The following is a 7,765-nucleotide window of genomic DNA, read 5'->3' as shown; positions in this document are numbered from 1 at the left end:
TTATTTTAGTCTTGATCATTTAACTTGAAGAAAATGAAGACCAAAGGTATTCCAAGCTGTGTTGTCACAGTATTTAATCTATGACCACCCTTCCTGCCGTAAACTCTTTTAATTTCAATACAGTTAGTTTTAATGCACTGAAATCATATATATAGCTGTCATATGGTTATCTTTCTAACAGTTAAAGGCCGAATTTGTGTTCTGTTCTCCATCAATAGCCCTGAAAAATGACTGCAAACCCATCTGACCATGATTATAGTGTTTTAGCATTTGCAGTCCCAGATTAAATTGCTATGTAAAATAACCATGCATTTTCCCCCCGTGTATTTTTACCTGCTTTTCTTCTTGTAGCATTCCAGCAGGGCCAAGTCAAAGTTAATAGCACATTTTGAGTTTTGTTTAACTAAAATCCTGAAATTTCTTGATTTTCCCATGCTTGGCGTTAGGATAATTGCAGTATCCCCGTTTTGTGGTTCATCTATATGACCATCATACGYTCTCGGTTTTAGCTCTGTTTAAATGCCTCCATGCTGCTTTTGTTTGGAATAGTAGCTTCTGTTTTCCTAAAGGTGATAGAGAGGGAGGCTACGCTGAATGGGCAGAGAGAATAATAAATTAGACAAATGGGAACTGGCATAAGCCCTTCCAGGCACCGTTAGCCTGCTGAGTAGGTGTGGTGTGGAATTAGGTGCATCCTTCTCTTTATTTTAATCAGTGGTGGTGGCTCCATGCGCAAGGGCCACCAGTTGAACACAGTGCCTTGGTTGTACCCATATTGCTGTTGTGTATAGATCAAGAATATCTCGCACCTGCTATGATGTATATCAAATGATCAGGATCCAGCAGATGACTTGGAATGACTGTCCCTTTTCCCAGATCTTTCATCCATTTGCCCCTTACTCACTGCCCCATCCCTTCCATGCTTCTGCCTTATGCCTATTTTAAAATCTCTGAGCAGCTATTTTAAATTGTCACTAGTAAAGCTGTGTTCCTCTTTTTCCCGCATATTCAGTGCCCTGCACAGCCCAAACCATTTGTGTGTTTTATGTCACAGGCTAGAGTGAAGTGGTTGTCTCACACCTGTGTTAATACAGTGTTATGAGTCCAGCATCTGAGGTATTTTAACATAAATAGGTCTCCAATCCAGATAAAGGATCTTACTTGTTTAGACCTCAGCAGGTAACCACAATTGTGTATAATCTTTCTTCTTAGGATAAGAAATGAGTAATGGAGTCACATATTCTGGTGACATTATATTTATTTTTAAAGGAAGCACTAAGTTCCCTTTTTTTGAAAATAGGAGCAACCAGAGGCAGTTTCGTTGCTCTTTGCACCTCACCTTTTTCAGCTGCCGACAAAATGCCTTAGCTCCAGGCTTGGGGCTGTGCTACCAGATGCTGTCTCTGTGTCACACTTCACTCCTCCTTCTATACATGTTTCAACTTTCTCTGTTCCCCTCTCCATTTCTGTCCCCCCACCCCTTTTCTCATGCCCTCCATGATGCCTCTCTGCCCGACCTCTGTGCACCCCCGTCCCCCTTTCTCTGTCCCCAATTTCTATTCCCCCCCCCCACTCCTGTCCCTTCATATGACCCCTCTGTGTCCCCACCCTCTTTGAGTTTCCCCCCACTTCTCCCTCTGGCCTGCTCTTTCTGCCCCATCTCTTTCTCTCTCCGTCCATCTCTGTCTCCCTCCCTCTGTCTCACTCTCCCTGTCTCTGGCTGTTTCTGTCTCTCACTGTTTCTGTCTCTTGCCATTTCTCTCTCTCTCTCTGTCTCGCTGTTTCTGTTTTCTCTCTGTCTTTCTCTCTCTCTCCGTCCTTCTTTTTGTCTGTGTCTCTGCTCTGTCTCTGTTTCTCTCTTTGTTTCTGGTTTGTCTTTCCCTGTTTCTCTCTGTCTCCCTCTCTCTCTTTCTCCCTCCCTTCATCTTACCCTCCCTCCCTCTCTCCCTTCCTCTCCCTCTCCTTCCTTCTCTGCCTCACACACACACACACACGCATCACACATCAAAACCTTTTCGCCTGTTTCCTTTAAACTGGACCTACTCTCTCTCTATTTCCTCAGCGGAAATATATGCCCAGATGCTGTGTACCTAATGCCCTGTCAGTCTGAGCTGTCAGTGAAAGTGGCTCTTGCATATACTTCTGAGATGTGTTTGGCTTCCCATGCACACGCAGGTCAGATGTACAGCAAATGTACAACAAGCCTCCCCTCTTCTCAGAAGGCTTGGCACAGCTGTTCTGGTTGATTTATGACCAGTTTGATGACTGTGGGCACAATCAAAAGTATGAATATGTCCTAAATATGGGAAAAAAAACCCAATATGCCCTCTGATTTCCAAACAGAAAAATAGGCAACCCATGAGTACTGAAGTTCCTGAGTATACATTTTTGTTTTAGTAGCAACAGGATTGCCTACTTCTTGCAGCAGTCTTGCGCAAAGGTGCCACTGGCTTTAGGGGTGTAAAACCCATCCAGTAGGGTTTTGGGTGCAACTGTAATGCAAGTGTTCATTATTGATAATATTTGCAAAGGCAGCTGCAATATGCTCCATTTATCACAAATGAGATATAAACTGCTGTTTCTTAACCAGCAGTCAATAGATTTTTCAGTTAGGTACAGTGAAGTCAGTGCTTGAATCATCATTTTTCAGTTGATAAGGAGGTGACAGACTTTACTGTATGAAAAGCTGCATCTTTTTTCAGCAAAGGGAGCTTTATCCTTCCATTTCCTCTTCTTTTGTTACCCAGCTCTTCCCATTAGAAGTCATGTTCCTGCCTGGCTTTCCTTATTAGGATGCTGATTACTTTGATTCCTTTATAGGGCTGAGCATATCTGTGGCTTAGTGCACTAGTTTTCTTTGACATAAAGCCATTATCATTATTGATGAACCTGTCACTAGCTGGCAGGTTACCAACAAGTGCTCAGAGGTAAAGCTTTTCTAAGGCTGTGCTTTGCTACAGCACTGTGTGCTAGGGCTTCAGATGAACATTGTGTTTTTGGAAAAAATATTGGGTAGCTGTTAGATGGAAGAGGGGAAGGAGAACAAAACCAGTGCCAATCCTCTTTAATTTCAAATGTCTAATCAAATGCAAAGCTCTTTTATCTAGTGATGTCCTAATATGTAATGAAAGCATTGGCCTTTTACAAACTAAAGTATTGCTCTTAGTATTACCTACTTGCACTAGTGTGGGTTTATCAGCAAAAGAGGGAAGTGGGATATGGGATCCCTTTGTGTTTCTGTATGGTACATGAGAATATCTAGTGAAAGAGAAGAAGTTGAGTATAGTCTTCGTCACTAAGCTTGAGTACTTAGACAATGGAAAAATGATAAGCAACAGAAGGGCTTTCCAGCTGAGCAGGCAAAGCTGCAATAAACTCTGATTCCTGAAAACCGAAGCTAACCAGATCTTGAAATAAGATGTAGTTTCCTAACAATGAGGGTGATGACACTCGAAACAGTTTATGGAAGAAAGCAGAAGATTTATCATTGTTTGGAGTTTTTCAGGTAGAATTAGGTAGCTTTCTGGAGGACATGCTTTAACACAGCTTTGAGGAGAAGTCCTCCAGCGTGTTCACACATGCAGTTGGTTTAGATGATCAGAGGTCTCCATGCTCTCCAAAGAGACTGCGAAATCTAACTTCTGCAGTCTGACTTCTTAGCCTATTTCTGCTACAAATACTATTAAATATAGACACGTGCTTTCTTTTTCCTGCTTTGGTTTTATATCAGTGAGATAAAGCTGTCGTGCCCCTTGGGCTTAGCAATACACAGAAACTCTAGTTTCATACCTACTGAAATTGCATGGACGAATTCTTACTCAGCATACCACCACAGACTTCCTTAAGAAAGATGTCTACTACAAGACAAACTCAAGCTCTTTCTTGACTAAATCAACCAACCCAGAGTCAGTGCAGCATGAGAAATCCAACTGAAAGATCAGTTATTTCTTTTGAGTAGGAGAAGGAGCATGAAGTAAAATAGTATGTGAATAACCTACGCACATCTACACTTCCATTGACCTGAAAGTTAACATTTACAGAGTGGAAATGCACTGCTGGCTTTGGGTTAAAGATTTATTAAAGGACAAAGAGGTCTAGTAGCTTTGGAGGTTAGGACTAAGTTCAGGATTTTTATCTTGCTGTCTGACACTCTCCTGTCTTCCTGAGGCTTGTTCTGCAGTGGCTGACGTGGGCTTGGTGGGCTGTCCTACCCAGATGAAAGAAAAAGGTCAGATCACAAAATTTAATGACTGTCCAAAATTAGCTCCCTCCTTGCCAGTTGCACCAGAGAGGGAAGGGCAGAATAGGCCAAAGTGACTAATCTTTTTCCTGACTCCTGGAAGTGGTTCTTCCAGCCAGAAGGCAGAAGCATCACAGCAAGGTGCAGTGAGCAGGTGGCTTCTCCAGTCTCTATCCAAGCAGCATCTGCTTTTTGCCTAAAAGGCATGTGCGCTCTCTACTGCAGACAACTCTAATGACCTTTCCTACACAAATAAATGATAATAATTAACCTGTCTGGCATCTGCTGCTGAATGGCCCCAGAAAAATGACAAGGACATATTTCATAACAGCCACTCTACAAAAATGTACATGTTATTAAAAAAGCCTGGTTTTGCTGCAAAGCTGTTAGTAGTGACAGAGAAGTACAAGTATTGCTTTATTGTCTTATATTATGACAAAAGATTACAAAATGGGATTCAGATAAACTGGTACTAAGTGGTATACTAGCAAATAAACAAAAGAGCTGCTCTAGAGAGCTCCTGTAGGATTTGGCAGTGCATAATGGGTTAACAGAGAATAGATGAGAGTTAGGGAGGTTGAGATCACAGATACAGGTGGGAATGAATATATTAATAAATATGTACCTTAATGAATGCATTTTAGCTGGACAGGGATAGGCAGGAGATGAGATTTGTCCTTTTAGAAACAAGATACATCGCTATGAAAAGCAATGGTCCATTGCAGCAGCAGGTCCATGACCTCACCAGGAAGGATTCCTGTCTCTCATTTGCCTCCTGCATACGTTGCACACGTGGCGAGTCTGGCAGTTTACCCGAGTAAAATTCCCAGATGTTTCAAATCTTTTGCTCTGGTACAATATTTTCTGTCATTTCCAGTATTCTGTGACATATGGTAGAAGATGACACATTGGATTTCTAGCAGGGCTTATTGCCTGCACCAATGACAAACCCCATCACTGCTATTCTGTGCCGCTGCATTAATGCGTGCCTAGCTAGTCCTGTTCCTGCCAGTCCCCTTTTTTAAGCCATACGAACATGTTCAGACCAAACCAACACAATGGCATGCAGCCCTGCGCTGTACCTCCTATGCACACAGGACAGAGTGGCTTTTGTTTTGGGACTGGACAACCACTTGCTACAGGAAATGATGGTAAGCTGTGATCCAGTAACTGTACTCATATTATCCAGTAGCACTAACAGACTACAGTCCACCCTGGGATCGACTGCACTAAGTATTGTACAGATAGTTACGAAGGTGTAGGCCCTGCTCTGAAAAGCCTATACCCTAATAGGCAAGTACCCAAGTGAAAGTACAAGGAGGGGTGTACAGCCTGGCCTCTGTCATGCGTAAGGAAGCATGCATTGCATAGCGGGATGCTAATGGAGAGCATAGTGACACAAAGGGGCTGCTATCACCTTATTTCTCCCCTCCTTTTCTCCAAGGAACCCAGATCATTCACCCCCACATAGCCCCATCACCTGAACTTGTAAGTGATATGTCAAGAAACAAAAAGGCTTTTAATGCACATGCTAAGAAGCCTGGTTATCTGAGTCTCCTTTGTCTACCGGATCAAATACAAGCTGCCCCATCTTCATTTTCAAAAGCTTTTCCCATTGTCCTCCTCGTCTTTCATTTACTATTGAGATGTCGAACAGTGGATGCCATCTTCCAGCTGTTAAAATTTCAAGCAAGCCCCTGGTGTTTTCTCTCACTCTAACTTTCTGATTTAGATGAAGTCCTTGTAAATCCCCACAAAACTGCCTCAAGATGCCTGTGAAAATGGTTCATACCTGGTAATCTGCTGGTGTGCAGGTACCATACAGGTACATACACATCATGTGATAGTTAATACTGGTGCATTTCTTCTTATGCTTTTTCAAGATTTCTCTCTTGGGTCTTGTCATGTATTTCAGCTGGAATTGTTTTGGGGTAAAGACCACATTAAGCCTTGCACTGGACAGATGTCATTAACCCAGAAGGATAGCTGAGAAGACATTGCACTTCTCTACCTTTAATTCATTATGCTTATGAATCATGTTTATGTGATAACAAAGACAGTTGCTATAATATTAATGAAGTTCATGTGTACTGATTGTTTCATAAGATCTATATTTAAGAGCTGCTGCAACTAACTAAAGGGGTTGGCTGGGCTGGATCAGAAACACCATACAAGGATATAAGGAAAAACTGTTTGACTGTGAGGACCATCAAGCAGTAGAATGTGCTGCCAATGAAGCTGTGCAGTCTCCATCACTGGAGGTTTTCAAGATTGGATAAAGTCATGAGCAGCCTGGTCTGATCTCAGAGCTGACCTTGCTTTGGGCAGGAGTTTGGACTAGAGACCTCCTGACGGCTTTTCCAGCATGAATTATCCTATGGTCCTGAGATCCTAAGATCAGAGCTGACAGCCAAGGAAAGCTAATATGGACTTTGGTCACAACATATGCTTCTGGAAAGGGCCAGCTCTCCCCTTAGGCAAATGTCTATGCCTAGCTCTGGAACTGAGCAAAGGCAAACCCTCCTCTGCAGACCTTAAAAAGTGGCAGCTCTCTGTGGCTCCCAAGTATAACTCAGGGTGGTGTGAAAACGTACTGGTCTTTAGAGAAGATAAAATTTTGAGACCTGCCCCTCTTGGAGCCAGAGCTCTCTTTGACTGCCATGGGGTCACGCTAGCTGGTGACTGCTGTGGGGAGTGAAGGCTTCCAGGGTGTTTTAGGAGAGGATCAGATGTTAATGCCAGGGTCACATTCAGCTTTCAGCATGTGCCTCCCAGATTTCCTCCTGGAAAGACCTGTAGAAGAGCAAGCCAAAGAAAGGAGAAAATATTGCTTTTTTTTTTTTTGAGGAGAGAGAGGAATCCTAAGTAAAAAAAAAAACCCAAATAACATCAACCATTTTTTCTACAACTTGTGAAAATGTAAAGTTATTTACATTAGAATTCTGTAGCTACTTACAACAGCTTTCTTGAAAATGTAAATATTTCAGAATTTTAAAAGCCCTCTTCACTAGCTCTAATCACTGAGATAGAAAATCCTCCTTTACTTTTGGCCCAAAACTGCTGTGTAATGTTGCTACACAGAGTTTTACAAATATCACTATATCTTTACCAGAATTGGGATGTGATCCTTTCTACCCCTTATGTACATAAGATAGCATGGCTCAGAAGCATAATGAACAAATATTTGTTACACATTTAGAGTACCATATATGAAAATTGCTAGAGGTATAATTTTCAAGAGTCTTATAAAACAGTTGCAAAAATGGCTTTTTTTTACTCTTAAGTGTTAAGTACCTTCTTTTTTTCCCCATGTGTAAGAATTACAGTTCCTTTTTTAACAGCTAATGGGAAAAAGGAGCAGTGAGGGACCTGTGTCCCCCCATCCCCCATTTATTATCTATCTTTAAAACAGTCCCTGGATTGGTTCAATGGAGAAAGGCCTGTATCTGGTTAAACGCAGACTGGGCTGAGTAAACAGTTTGAAAACTCCTTTGGACTTTCTCACTTACGGCACAGTCAGTTTGC

The sequence above is a fragment of the Apteryx rowi genome, unplaced genomic scaffold (genome assembly GCF_003343035.1).
Source record: "Apteryx rowi isolate R43461 unplaced genomic scaffold, aptRow1 scaffold_228, whole genome shotgun sequence".
NCBI lineage: Eukaryota > Metazoa > Chordata > Aves > Apterygiformes > Apterygidae > Apteryx > Apteryx rowi.
Note: the sequence above shows the minus strand (reverse complement) of the source record.